The sequence below is a fragment of the Dromiciops gliroides genome, chromosome 1 (assembly GCF_019393635.1).
Source record: "Dromiciops gliroides isolate mDroGli1 chromosome 1, mDroGli1.pri, whole genome shotgun sequence".
In the NCBI taxonomy this organism is placed as follows: domain Eukaryota; kingdom Metazoa; phylum Chordata; class Mammalia; order Microbiotheria; family Microbiotheriidae; genus Dromiciops; species Dromiciops gliroides.
The window spans coordinates 417,185,506-417,201,634 of record NC_057861.1 but is presented as its reverse complement, the minus strand read 5'-3'; positions in this window follow the sequence as shown (position 1 = coordinate 417,201,634).

The window sequence follows — 16,129 nt, the reverse complement described above, 5'->3', positions numbered from 1 at the left end:
GGAAGATGGCGGTACCTTTGACAATAAAAAATAATTTGGGAAAATGAGAAATATGAGGAAAAGATAATTAATTCTATTTTGGGCATGTTCAGTTTGAAATGCCAATGGGATATCTGATCAGAGATGTCTAGAAGGCAGTGAGTGATAAAGAGACTTTTATTGTTTGTTGTTGGTCACGTCCAACACTTCACGACCTTTTTCTGGAGTTTTCTTGACAAAGATACTGGAGTCTGCCATTTCGTTCTCCAACTCATTTTATAGATGAGGAAACTGAGGCAAACAGGGTTAAGTAACTTGCCAAAGATCACACAGCTAGTTAAGCGTCTGAAGCCTGATTTTAACTTGGATCTTCCTGACTCTAGACCAGGCACTCCATCCACTGCACCACCTAGCTGCTCCAAAAGACTAGGACTGTATATATCAATCTAGGTATCATGTTTAGCGATCAATGAACCCATAGGAGCTGATGAGCTCACCAATAAAATCCAAAGATCCTCCACCTCATCAGGAATTTAGCTATTTCCTTTGTCTTGCAATATTTATTCACAGATATGTGTACTCTTTTAGATGATCTGAAGGCCATATTCCCTTAGGCCCTGGATCTGTCCCTCCATTCCCATTTCCTTATCTGGGTACTATTATAGCTGAAAGCCCTGGCAAGTTGCAGTCCCAGGCAGAGCAAGCATCTCAGGCTTTTGGGTTTTTTTTTATCCCAAGTGGTAGAACAAGGAGGAGCTGAGAAAGCCAAAGTTCTTGGTTAAGAAGATGGGAGCAGGTAGGATTTGAGAAGAGATGAAAAAGTCTGGGAAAGTTCATGTGGTGAGATAGTGAATCAAATAGGAAAGAGCAAAAGAATCACCATGTCATAGTAAGGTCCCAGTTAAGCTTATGTAAAATCATTTTGTCATGAACCCAATCTGCACAGTTCCCTGTTTTTTCCCTTTATTTAACAGTGACGAGGAGTGAAGGCAGTAGTGGTAGGAGTAATGTAAGGATGAAGCTTGGCAGGGTAAGATTCCAATAAGGGACCATGGGACTAGAGAGAACAGGAGAGTGTAAAGTAGAACTGTTTTACCAAGATGTCAGGATAGGCAAGGGATTAAGAGTATAGCCAGTGCAGTGGTTATGGCCTGGCAAAGAATTGAAGGGTAGACAGAGGCACTAGAGAACAAAGAACAAGTTAGGGATTGTAAAGCAGAGGAAAGGTAGAATCACAACAGATTATAATCTGATAAAAGAATTTCTGAGTTCATGAACATGAAAGTAGAATATTTGTGTATAAAAGAGCAAGATCAAGGTTTCTGTAGCTGAAGTGAGGTAGAGAGCGAGGTCATGGGAAATGAGCAAGTCAAGGAACGGGGAAATAAAGGGGTTTGAGGGAGTATCAAGATATATGCTGAAGTCCTCTAGTATGAGGAACAGAGGTGGGGACAAGAGAAAGACTGTGAATCAGGCAATGAATTCCTTGAGGAAAGAGGGAAAGTGGAGATAATGGATAGTAGAACCCTGACTGGATGATAAAATAAATGAATAACCCTTAAAGGAACAAAGATATTGAATGATGGTGGCAGAGGAAGACTCTGGAAATGGCACTGAGGAGCAAGGTATAATCCTTGCATCTCCAGTGCATTAAGTAGATCCTCTATGAAGGACTAATTGGAAAAATATAAACAAGAAATGCACTATAGTAAAAGTATAAAGGGATTGCAATGTGCAAACGTAAAAAAAAGAACCACAGGGCAGCTAGGTGGCACAGTGGATAAAGCATGGGCCCTGGAATCAGGAGGTCCTGAGTTCAAATCCGGCCTCAGATACATGACACTTACTAGCTGTTTGACCTTGGGCAAGTCACTTAATCCTCACTGCCCCACAAAAAACAAAAACAAAAACAAACAAACAAAAAAAAAGAAGACCCACACACAAAAAAAATCACAGATCCATCAGGGCCTCAAAGCATGTCTTGAATTTTGTTTTTGTTTTGTTAACTTTTTTTTTTTTGCTTTGAATAGAATTTTATTTTCCAAAATATATGTAAAAACAAATTTCAACATCAATTTTTTAAAACTTGTGTTCCAACTTCTTTTCCTCCCTCCATTCCTACCCCCCACCTACAAGAATTCAAGCAATTCAAAATAAGTTATACATGAGTAGTCATGGAAAAATTCCCATATTAGCTAGTTGTGAGAGAAAACAGTCAAAAAAACCCCAAAACCTCAGATTAAGGAATTGTCAAAGACACAGTAAAGCAAATCCAATTGAATGAAAAAATAGAGGGCATGTTTTGAATTTTTAATGCGTTTGGGAGAGCTCAGGTGTTTAAATTGTAAGCATTGTTTACTTTTCTCAGATAATTAAAATTAAAGTGTGATTCAATCTGTGGACACATAAGACTTTTAGAAATAGCATGAAAGAACTTCCATAAAGTAACCTGATATATGTAACACCAAATGATAGGTACCATACCTGTAAACTGTTTGTATTTAGGACTCAACTCATTAGCCACTTCCAAAGATGCTGGCTGACCTAAAAAACACTGTAGTTTTTTCCTGAAAAATTCGTGTTGGAGTCAAGTTTAATGTAGAATTAAGTCCTTTTTCTTATACCTCAAATCATTTGGGAAAGGAAAACAAAGAAAAAGTCAATCCTATTCTAGAAGAAGTGAAAATTCCAACATTTATTACTCATCTTTATTTTATAAAAAGATATATATAATAAAACAACAGATATCACAAATATGACATATTACTATTTAACAAATCCCTTGTCTAAAAGTATGGTTAAGAAATAGACAGTGCAAATATTATTATTCCTGATTTATGAATGAGGAAATGAGGCATAAAAAAGTTAATAAACTTGTCTATAGTTTCATAGCTAATAGTATAGAAAGTGGGGCTCAGAAACTCAGTTTTAGGATTCACTATCTGGTGCTATTTCTACAAAACTATACTGTTGGGGCAGCTAGGTGGGTGCAGTGAATAAAGCACTGGCCCTGGATTCAGGAGGACCTGAGTCCAAATCCGGCCTCAGACTCTTGACACTTGCTAGCTGTGTGACCCTGGGCAAGTCACTTAACCCTCATTGCCCCGCAAAAACAAACAAAAAAACTATACGGTCCTCATGTTCAAAGATCAAATAAATTTCTACAGTCAAAATACATTATTTAGAATTTTTAAACAATAGAACACAAACCACTTTAATTTATTACTTTATAGGCCTCAATTAAAGGAAAAAATAAGAACATAATGGATTTCTTTCAACTTCCATATAAAATGTAGAGATCTGTTTTTAATCTTTGAAAATATCAATTAAGTGCCCCTCTGAAGGTATTAATTTGAAATAAATACATTTGGAAGTGACAAAGTTCCTATATAAAATGCAAATGATAGTAACAAGAAAATTAAACTCTCAAAATTATACTAGTGTGGTAACTATGAACTTAAATATGCATTAAAAATACACACCGGGGGCAGCTAGGTGGCACAGTAGATAGAGCACCAGCCCTGGATTCAGAAGGACCTGAGTTCAAATCCAGCCTCAGACACTTGACACTTACTAGCTGTGTGACCTTGGGCAAGTCACTTAACCCTCACTGCCCCGTAAAAAAAAATACATACCTTGATAAATTGTTGTTACACTTATAGCATAATTTGAAAGCTAACCAATTGAAACAGCCATCTTCCAGTCACCAAGTCTGTGAGCAAGCCACACAGCTTCTGGGACCAGACCAGTGATAAACATCAATTCAAGAGCATATTCAACTGTCCAGAGATAAGAGAGGTTTTGATCTCTAATAACACTTGCCACCTTAGAGTGTTGTAGAGGAATGATTCGAACAGACTGTGCTGTGAAAAGATTAAAAAAGGAGAAAATGTCAAATTTTAAGCATATTTATAAAATAGCTTTGGATTTTTTTAGGATACCAGCATGCTTCCTTCAATGTCTATGTTGACCTCCCCAACTGACTGATTTCATTCAGTCTTCTACAATAAACTCCCAAACCGTAAAATTGTTTGGGGTTGGGGGCAGCTAGATGGCACAGTGGATAGAGCACCGACCCTAGAGTCAGGAGGACCTGAGTTCAAATCCGGCCTCAGACACAACACCTACTAGTTGTGTGACCCTGGGCAAGTCACTTAACTCCAATTGCCTCACCAAAAAACAAAAATTGTTTGGGGTTTGAGGTTATTTGGGGGCATTAAGTACCTACTGTACACCAGTCACTGTGCTAGGCACTTTGCATATTCTCTCATTTAATCCTCACAATAGCCCTATAAGAGAGGTGGGGTTATTATCCTTATTTTACAGTTGAAGAAACTGAGGCAGAGAGCTGGTGATTTATCCAGGTCACACATAATTATCCAATGGATTTGAACTTGGATCTTCCTGACTCCAGGCCCAGTGCTCTACCCACTGCACCACAAGCTGCATGAAAAATGCCGACTCTGCCATTAGAAGATCTGGATTCACAAGCCAATTGTGCTACTTGCTGTCTGTGTGACCTTAAGGAAGTGACTTTCCTTCTCTGGGCCTTAGCTTCCCCTTCTGCAAATGAGAGGGTTGAACCAGAAGACCTTTCAAGTCCCAGTTTTTAAAACATGATCCTATGAACCTTCATATAAAGAAGCCTTGTTTCCCAGTGATTCATTGATCAAGATTAAGTGTAACTACATATCGCATTAAAATCATAAATAGCACAAATATTGGGAAGCAAAAGTCCATAAGGACTTGCTTTAATGAACAAATGAGAATACTTTTAATTAAGGTATCAACTAAACAGCAGCATGACCAGGGGGAGCAGGAACAACTGGAATCAAAAAGACCTGTGGATTTCATTTCCTGTGTCTGGCGCATACTGGCTACGGGATCCTGACAAGTCACATCACTTCTCCCTCTCTCAGCATCTGAGAGATTCCCTTTGACTAGAAGTTATACACCAACGAAATGAGAGACAATAAAACATTGTTAAGCAGCAGCATAGTTAAATATTATTCTTTCAATAAAATTACTGATTCTATGTGAAGTGGAGGAAGAACATTCACATTGTGAGGTGGGAGTACATAAAGCTGCTGGTTGGTGAAATAGGCAGCCATGAATCGTGCCATGCACTGAACAACCACAACTGCAGCCTCAGGATGAACATTTCTAATTATTCCAAAATCACAACGAAAACTCTCTGAAATTAAAAAGCAACAAAAACATGAGTAGTTATGAGGGGACTCTGAACAAACATCAATCTGATGTTTGTTCTTCATATAAGAACTACATACCATACTAATGGGACTATATGCTATAGAACCATAAGAACTGTATGCTTTTAAAGGGACTATGTACTATAGAACTATAAGAACTGCATAGTATATTATGAGGGGGAAAATCTTAAAGACATATAGTGATTATGTTTTTGGTATCTAATCTTGAAGATAACAGGCATGCCAAATAACTAATTCAAGTATTAAAGTCAGAATAATTTTTAAAAGAGTCTTACTAACATAATTCTAGTGATATAAGAATTATTATCTTAGGTTTCTTCTTTTAGAAAACTACAAAAAAAAAATTCTTTTTAAAAAACTCCAGAATGCTACTGGCTGGCATTAATAAACCTGAGAATTGCTATGATCCTAAATAACTTACTAAAATTCAGGTTTTAAATATATATAAGATTGGGGCAGTAGGGTGGCACAGTGGATAGAGCCCGGCCCCTGGAGTCAGGAGTTACTTGAGTTCAAAATCCGGGCCTCAGACCACTTAACACTTACTAGCTGTGTGACCCTGGGCAGTCACTCTAACCCCAATTGCCTCACTAAAAAAAAAAAATAAATATAATATAATATATATAAGATTTATTCACATAGCTAAAATATAAAATTCAATCTCATTTCCCCAGAAGTAATTTAATATATAGATATTATCTGTAATAGCATGCACTGTATGCTAAGTGGAAGTTATAATCTTCCCAACATTACTAATTGCTCAATTTTGTCATATCAAGTTGGAGGAGGTGGGAATGAATCATTAGTTTCTTCAGATTTGAAGAGGAAAGAACTAAAGTGTTCAAAAAAGAGTGTATCCCAGGGCAGTTAGGTGGCACAGTGGATAAAGCACTGGCCCTGGGTTCAGGAGGACCTGAGTTCAAATCTAACCTCATACACTTAACACTTACTAGCTGTGTGACCCTGGGCAAGTCACTTAACCCTCACTGCCAAGGGAAAAAAAAAAAAGAATGTATCCCACCTAAAACATATTACAGTTATATCTCACTTACCCTGTGGTTAATGCTCATTTGACTCTCAAGTTCTCTCAAGCTATCATCCTTTAAACTCTATTCTCTTTCACAGCTTTTTCTCCTGGAAAAAGCTGTCTAGTTATCTTTGCTTATATTTCCTATCTTCTTACTCACTTCTCAACCTCCTGCAAGCAAGTTTCTGACCTCATCACTTAAAGCACTCAAAACTGCCCTTCCAAAGTAAATAACTATCTCTTAATTACCAACTCCAGAGGTCTTTTCTTAGTTCTCATTCTTTTGATGTTTTTTGCATTTTTTTTTTTACCCTACTACTCTCCTCTTCCTAGATAATCTCTCCTCTCTGGTGTTTCTTTGATTACTATGTCTTGGTTTTCCTACCTATCTCCTTTACAGGACCATTATCTATATCCTGTCCCTAGCGGTGGCTTTGGCCACTGTCCTGGGCTTTGTCCTAAGCCCTATTCTCTTCTTTCTTTAAATTCTCTCTCAGTGACCTCATCAGCTCCCACTGGTACAATTATCTGTAAGCACATGATTCCCAGATCGATAGATCCTGCCCTGGCCTCTCTCTGGGCTTCAGTTCTGCATCATCAACTACCCATTGGGCCTTTGGAACCAAATGTCCCTTAAGCATATTAAGGCCCCCCTTTTCCTCTAAGATAAATACTAAGAAGAATGTTCTTTTAGTATTCTTGACTTAGACCCCAAACCTTATCTGTTAATTATAAAATTCCAAGGAAACAAGTCCTATCCTCAAGTCCTTGATTTCCTGCTTGTCAAGGCCTTATTAATTCATTCCTTAAGGACAGTTTGTACCGAATGAGCAGATAGTGAGTTTTTCAACAGCGTCTCAAACTCAAGTCCAAAACCAAAAAAAGGCCACCAACGATAAAAGGCACATGTCAAGTCACTTCCCTTATTAGTGTGTCCTTATTAATTCTAGGATCAATTATAAACTCTATGACCTACCCTTTCTAGCCTTATTATACAGAGTGTGGCCCAACCATCTCAGTACAATTCTTTGCTATTAAAATATCAACTGAACTAAGACCTTTGGGCTATTCTGTAAAATAATCCCATTCACCCTCAATGTGATCCAGTAAAACTGGCCTTTTTTATTTTCCCTCACCTACAATACTCCATATCTCCAGTGTACTTTTTCTTATACTGACTGTTCTCGTACCTAGAATGTCATAGTCCTCGGGGGCAGCTAGGTGGCACAGTGGATAAAACACTGGCCCCAGGAGGACCTGAGTTCAAATCTGGCCTCAAACACTCGACACTTATTAGCTGTGTGACCCTGGGCAAGTCACTTAATCCTCATTACCCCCACAAAAAAAAAACAACCCAACAATAACAACAACAAAACAAACACAAAGAATAGAATGTAGTCCTCCTCATCACTGATCTTTAGAATCCATAGTTTCCTTCAACACTCAGCTCAAGTGCTACCTTATGCATAAAGCTTCTCCTTCTCCCTCCCCCCACAAGCTGCAGTGTTTAAACTTTTATAAATTTGTGCTTATGTACAAATTGCTTCCCCAGAATGTAAGCTCTTTGAGGGCAGACATTGCTTCTATTATATCTTTATATCCTTCCCTCCACCCCCCCCTGCCTAGGTACCTTAGCCTATGAAAGCACATGGCCTATGATGTATAAATAATAATTGACTTAATAAATTAATAAATTCTTAGTAATCAGTCAGGCTTCTAGTAACTTCAACCATTGAGAAAAGCACCCAGAAATTTTTAAAGAGCTTTTGAGTATCAAACAATAACAAAACTATTGTAAGACACAAAGACTCTATATTAAACTAATGTTGAAAATCATGATAGTCCATATCAATGTCCTTTTCTTTATATATTTGCATCGTTTCATTGTCCACAGCTTCTAAATCAAGTTGAAGCTATCATAACTCCATGCCATATGTCCCACCTTTATCCATTTTTCTAATTCTTCAAGTAAGCCCTATTACACTAACAAAGTTATTATGCCGTTATATCTTTCTACATACTTGGTGATTTAATATTTAATCAACCTAAAAAACAAATCATTAAGGTACTATGTGGTTTATAGTAAGAAAAGAAAAATGGTGATGACCTCGCTGAATTACTTTAATAAATGAGGAGCTACAGAAAAAAAGAGAAATGTATTAAAGAAGATATCTAGAATACTAATATATCTTACTTTTGGAAAAAATTTAGCCAACATTATAGAACCATGAAGATTTTCACCTTGGAGGAAGGGCATTACATTTTCAATAGCAAACTTAGTCTACATTCATATGCTCTGGACATTAGCAAAATTAGATATATTCATATGAAAACATACCTGGAAAATATTCCTCTCTTTGACAGACATTTGAGACTGTTTCAATATTTCTCTTACCAACTGATCACACATTCCTTGAGCATCATTTAAATTATAACAATAGAGGTGACAATACAACTGAGCAAGATAATAGGTGTCTGAAGAAAGCATGTCCTCTTTCCTCCTTGACCAAATGATAAAATGTTAAGCTTTCATTAAAAACACAACAAAATTAATAATACTTAGCTCTTCTTAGATTTTTCTCTCATTACTCCCCTTCAGGTTTACACCGGCAAAAACTGGCCTCTTGCTTCTTCCCATTCTCTGAACTTTACCTCTTGCTTTTGCGTTTGCCATTCCCTAATACACACTGTGGCCTGTGGCTCTTCAAGGCACTGATCATGGTCGTCCACGACTGGGTGGAAGCCTACTACTACTACTACTACTATTCCCTAATACCTGAAATGTCCTTCCTCCTCACCTCCAGCTCTCAAAATACCTAGCTACCTTCAAAGCTCTGTCATGTGCCATTTCTGATGGTAAGCCATTCCAAATGCCATTAGTTGTTAATGCTCCACTCCCTCCTCCTTAAATTATTTATACAGGTCATAGAAAGTTTTTCATTTTATCTTTGTGTCAGCCAGCATAGTGCTTTGCAAATACCAAACCTTTAATGTCTGATGCATCAAATGGTTGGATTGCAATTATTCACATTTTCAACAGATTCTACTTTATTTCACACAATGTCAGGATGATTAATGCTCACCTATCTAAAGGTCTAATGAAGAGATTTACACATTAGCATTAAGTGTAGACTAATGCTGACTGTTTAAAACATATGAAGGGTATTAGAACAAAAGGAAAACAATGCAACCTCCTGATGAACTGTCCACCATGAAGCATACTCAGGTAAAATGCTTTCTAAGTGGTCAGAAATAACAAGCCCTTCCATGGCAGGGATTATCTTTTGCAACTTTTTGTATCCCCAATGCTTATTACAGTGCCTGGCACAGAATAGGTGCCTTAACAAATGTTTACTGATTGAATGACTGAAAGCTGGGAAAGCTCTTCTAAAACTGAGTACTTGCAGCCAGAACAGACTACCCAACTACCTCAGTCTGACAGTATATGTCACTAAAACTGAGAAATCATAAAGTCCTCAAAAACCAATCCCCTAGAAATTCTACTCAATTCTTTATTATAGAAATCTGCTGGGGCAGCTGGGTGGCACAGTGGATAGAGCACCCTGCCCTGGAGTCAGGAGTACCTGAGTTCAAATCTGGCCTTAGACCCTTAACACTTACTAGCTGTGTGACCTTGGGCAAGTCACTTAACCCCACCTGCCTCACAAAAAAAAAAAAAGAAAAAAAAAGATAGAAATCTGCTTAGCAAAAGTAGTTTGCTCCTGCTTTTAGCATGGATGAACTTCTCTGAGCCAGGCTAGTGGAAAGAAGTTTATATTTTCCCAAAGAAGACAATGCTTCAGGAAGACAGAGAGTTCAGTATATAGTTCTTTATTTCTACGTTCTTCCCCAGTTACAAAAAAGGATACTTTATTTACAATCTCAACTTCTTTCATTTTTTACATGTAATTGGAGGGCAGGTAGGTGGAGTAGTGGATAAAGCACCAGCCCTGGATTCAGGAGGAACTGAGTTCAAATCTGATCTCAGACACTTGACATGTACTAGCTGTGTGACCCTGGACAGGTCACTTAACCATCACTGCCCCCACCAAAAAACAAACAAATAAATATGTAATTGGAGCCACTGACAGATTACATCACTAACTTAAAAAATACAAGAACTTTGGGACTAAGAAATTACTAGAATTTGTTATATCCAAAGTAAGATACCCTGAAATTAAATTTTACAATAAACCTTTTTGACAGCTAGTATGAATCAATTTTCTACTATGGCTGGGGGTTAAAAATGCTTCAGACTTTATGAAATCTGGAGTATTTTCAATGAATTAAAAGGTTCAATAAATCAAATTATATATTTAGCCACCTCTAAGTTGGCAACTATTTTTTTAAATTAAATTTTATTTTAGATCAGCATTTTCTCCTTTCCATTTTCTTTCCCCTACTCCACTTCCCACCATCTGAGAGAATAAGGAGAACAAAATCTGTTACAAAAACGTATACTGAAGCAAAACAAATTCCCACACTGGTTATGTCCCCCCCCCCCCCAAAAAAAAAAATATTGTCTCAATTCATACCCTAAGTCTTCTGTCAGGAGGTAGATACAATGTTTCATCCTAAATTCTCTAGAATGGTAGTTGGTCCCTGGGCAACTATTTTGGGGGGATAGCACCATTACCTATTGCTTTGGTTTCCTGTAGTGATTTCTTCCACAGTTGAACAGATTCTTCATATGATCCCAAAGAAAGTATTCCTCACCTCAAAAGAAAAGAAAACCAATTATCATTAACACTGTTAAAATCCATTTTCTGTTGGCAAGGAAACAATTACACAAAAATATTACTAGTGGCACCAGAGATTTCCTTCCATTAAGACTATTTCAGACAGTCAATATTACAAGTGCCATATAACTGTTTATAGCCTTTGACCCAATAAGACTACACTGGGGAAGAGATGCCAAAGATAAATAACCACCAAAGACAAAAAAGTAATTTGTTCAACACAGTACCGTGTATAAGAAAAAAAATTGGCAATAACCCAAAGCCTGATAATACAGGAAAAGCTTAGCAAACTTTGCTATATTAATATCATGGAATGATATATAATCTGAAAAATGAGCATACTGATTATGGTAAATGGACATATGACTCTGGGCAAGTAATTTTTCTCTCTAGGTTTCAGTTTTTTCACCAATAAAATGAGGAAAGCGGGAATAGCTGATGTACAGTTACTCTAATAAAGATAAAAGAAAAGCTGAAACAATATAGTCTCATTTGCATAATTTTTTATACAAATTGTTTAATTATAATGAAACTTATGTAAAAAAATATGCCTTTCTATTCCACTGGCTTGAGAGTAGATATGACAAATCCCTAGCACTGTTTCCAAAATGAGACAAAGAGCAGTAATTCATTTTTAATCATATGAATGGAAATTCCTTTTGGGACACTGACCAATTACAGATTTAAGCTCCAAAGCTTGGTTCAAGCAATATCCTGCCGTCTGTAGAATAGCTTGTATATGGCATAACAAGGATCTGACCATGGATTCTTCATGTGCTATCCTTTCAGTTAATTGTTGATTATGGTTAGGGTCCCATTCTACTTAGATGAGCCTGATACACAAAGTTTGTTTGTACAATAACTGCCAAAGGATGGATAACCTGCAGAGAAAGTTAGGTATCATATAAAAATAAACTACGACTAGGAATGAATATGTAGCTTACTTTTTCTATATCTAATGGGTAATTATCAATTTCTAAATATCTGTCTCAATTTAAATTCTAAAAGCTACGTATTTTACTATGAATAAGCAGTTTCACAAATATTTTCTGATATACTCAAAAGTTGGGGGGGCAGCTAGGTGGCAAGTCACTTAACCCCCATTGCCCCACACACACAAAAAAAGTTGGTAATATTTTTCTGAATTATATAATCCCAAAATTTAAACTGCTAAGATTTTCCAAGTCTCTGATTAAAAATAAATGCACAGGGGCAGCTAGGTGGCTTAGTAGATAGAGCACCGGCCCTGGAGTCAAGAGTACCTGAGTTCAAATCCGGCCTCAGACACTTGACACTTACTAGCTGTGTGACCCTGGGCAAGTCACTTAACCCTCATTGCCCTGCCGCCCCCCAAGACTGTTTTTGTTCCACAAGTCCTGAATTCAATATAAGTACTGTAACACTTTTAATAATGTGAAGCCTACTTAAACCTCTAGTGACATAATAATTTAAGTATAGAATCATACCTGTGGCCTGGCTTTTGAACAAGATTTATGGTCTGAGGCGGTATCTTTAAAAAAGAATTCCATGACCATGATTTCTGAGTACAGTTGTAAGAAAAATTCTGAAAAATAGGTACCATCAATGATTCATGATTTACTGTCATATTTCGATCAGCAGATGTTGAAATCACCTGATGTGAAGAGTATATATGCCATTTAGACTGTCAGAGACCATCTTAAGTAAGTTGAAACAACCTAAAAGGGTATCTGAGAATAACTGATCTTGTTGTTGCTGACTGAACATCACCTTGAGTGTTTGTGATGTTAGCTTTACCAAATGTCCCACATCTTGTCTGTATCTCAGATCCCAATACTGAATAGACAAACACTGATGAAAAAATTGAAAGACACAGTGCAGCCATGCATTATGCCTTATAGTCTTATTTAAAAAGGATTCTGTTTAGGAGGAGGACATTTTACAAACTGAAGAATGTAGAGAAAATGAGTATACAGATTACTGTGTAATTTAACATTAATTTTTTGTGTTCCACATTTTTTGAAATTCCAATATTCCAGGCCGGCAAGGAGATTCTTCTGGATAGATGTAGTTCTATTATGATATCATCTTTTTCCTTACTATCATCCTTTGCATGAATAGTATCAAACATGGATGCAAATTCCAGTCTTCCTTCTTCAACTTCATCAAACAAAGAATCACTTTTATGATTCCTAACGTAGAAAAAATTGTTGGGAAAACTGTTTACTAGTATTACTTTCTTCTATTTCATGATCCTGAAATGAGAAAATAAAACACCTGAACATCAAATACCTCAGAGTAATGATGCTACAGACATGATCAAGGTCCCCCAGTTCTCCATTCCCTTTACGAGCAAAAAAACAAAGCCTATATCTCTTGATACAGTTCTGTTTCTGGTTTTGTTGTTGTTGTTGTTTTTGCGGGGCAATTGAGGTTAAGTGACTTGCTTAGGGTCACACAGCTAGTAAGTGTTAAGTGTCTGAGGTCAGATTTGAACTCAGGTGCTACTGAATCCAGGGCCGGTGCTCTATCCACTGCGCCACCTAGCTGCCTTGATACAGTTCTGAAATCAATAGACTCTTATTGCTCACAGTAAATAAAACGATGTCAAATACCTGCAAATCTTCCATTTTCTCAATCAATTCCCCTATTTCTTCCCCTCTGCCTGCAAGAATCCAGGGGTGGCAGCAACAACTGAACTTTGATTTCCCTGATGCTTTAACAGACTAGACCGGAGAGAATCCAATGATCGCAATCTCAGATTTTTTCCTTTCAACTATAAAAGGGAACAGTACAAGACCTTTACAAAACTCATACTTTTATCACTTTCTCCATACCAGAAACATGTTAGCGTACAAAGACAAACAGCATTATTTGCTGTTTTAATTTTTATAGTAATGCAATATAAATATGTATTACATTTATCTATAAAAAACCCATACCTGACGATAGCAGTCCTTGATGTATTTTCTCAAGTCTTTGAGTTGATTCAAGTAGAAACGATTTCATAAGGACTGATGGGGATAGATTATCAAAAATCGAAGTACTGTAACCATGTATCCATCAGAGACAATTAGATAGGGTAATCTTGAGTGTGTTTTTACAGAAAATCTCTGTCTCATTGGGTCATTATCAGAGGCTGATGAGTCAAGGGAATAACTTGAATCTTGAGGTATAAATTGCGGTGGTCTAGTAAACAAACCCCAAAATTAAAAAAAAAAGATTAGAAAGGGCAAATTTACATAATGAAATGTTTCTATTTTATATTGTTTTCCAGGGAAAAAAAGCCCAAAAAGATGGAACAAAATAAAAAGTGACAGTACAAAAAGATAACAGAGCAAGAATGAAATGCAAAGATAAATTAATTTTTTTTTCTTTTAGGAAAAATACTATAATGCATTTTGGGCTAAACAGTCCATATTGCAAATTTTTATATTTTATGTTTTTGGCAAATTATGGCATTTTCATCAGTTCTTTAGCTATTGCTAAACAAAGTTAATTGACTGATTCTTTTTTTTTTTGCCTCCTAGCAATATATATAAAACAGAAGAAAAATCTAATTAGATTTTTTAAGGTCCTTGACAATGTATATGTCTTATTTTTATAAAATATCTCTCAGGGAACCTAGCACAGTGCCTTGTACATATGTTCTCAAGAAATTGTCATTAAATTTGATGAAGTGGACTTAGGGACATTTGTATTCAGGTGCTGAAGTGTAAAAAAATTAAAATCAGTAATAATGTGTGGAATGTGGAAATGGTGGTGGGAAAAAATTTGTAGTCTGCTTTTAAGTGAAAATTGGTATTTCTACAATTTAATAAAAGTAAGTATCCTTTGAAATTAAATGGTTGTGGGGCAGCTAGGTGGTGCAGTGGATAAAGCACCGGCCCTGGATTCAGGAGGACCTGAGTTCAAATCTAGCCTCAGACACTTGACACTTACTAGCTGTGTGACCCTGGGCAAGTCACTTAACCCTCATTATCCTGCCCCCCAAAAATGTTTTTATATATGTGTGTGTATAAATGTATATATGTATGTATGTATGTATGTATGTATGTGTGTATGTGTGTATGTATGTATGGGGGCGGTTAGGTGGTACAGAGGATAAAGCACCAGCCTTGGATTCAGGAGGACTCAAGTTGAAATGACAGAGACCAATCACACCAATTTAACAAAAGTAGACAAAAGGTCTTTGCAAACATTCAGAAAATTCCATAAATTTAAATTACTATAGTAATAGCTATATTTATATGGAAAATCAGAATAAGTATAATTGCTAAGTATTTAATATCCTTTTAAATATATTCTCACCTTGTAAATTTGCTATATGGGTAAAAAAACCCCTTTATATTTTTTAGAAACTGTTCCAATATATTTTAAATGATGATAAAAATTGGAAATCATGATTCCCTTACAAATTAGAAATCATTTGTGACTTAATACACAAGTGAAAAAAAAAAATTTCTGGGGAGCACACAAATAACTTCCCAAAACTTGCTCTATGTCCAATAAGTATTATTCTCCAAAAACAAATTCAAGTTATAATCTAAAACAGTGGCTAGATTAGCCAGTCATTTTATTAGGTTGCTCTAAATTCTTTATTAACTCTAATAAGAGGTGACATTCATATTAGAAATAAATGTGGGGCAGCTAGGTGGCACAGTAGATAGAGCACCGGCTCTGGAGTCAGGAGTACCTGAGTTCAAATCCGGCCTCAGACACTTAACACTTACTAGCTGTGTGACCCTGGGCAAGTCACTTAACCCCAACTGCCTCACTTTAAAAAAGAAAAGAAAAGAAAAAGAAATAATGTATGTTTTATATATTCCTACTTCAAAAGTTTAGGACAAGTGGTTAATCGACAAGAGTTTCTTGCTATTTAAAAAAAACGACAACTAAAACTTCTGGGACAAATGCAAAAGCTCATGTGCCAAATTAATTTTTAATTATAAATTTTAAAAGAGCTAAACTTTTATCACAAGAAATGTAATCACTATTAACTTTATGTTTTTCTGATGCTATGAAGACATGTAAATAATATACTTACATGGCCATAATGTCAATTTTTCATCAGGGAAAAGCCATAATAAGAAATAGGAGAGAACTAGAAGTAAGAAACAGATATTGAAATGACAGACACAAAAGAAAGACAATGTGAAAGATGAAATTATAAA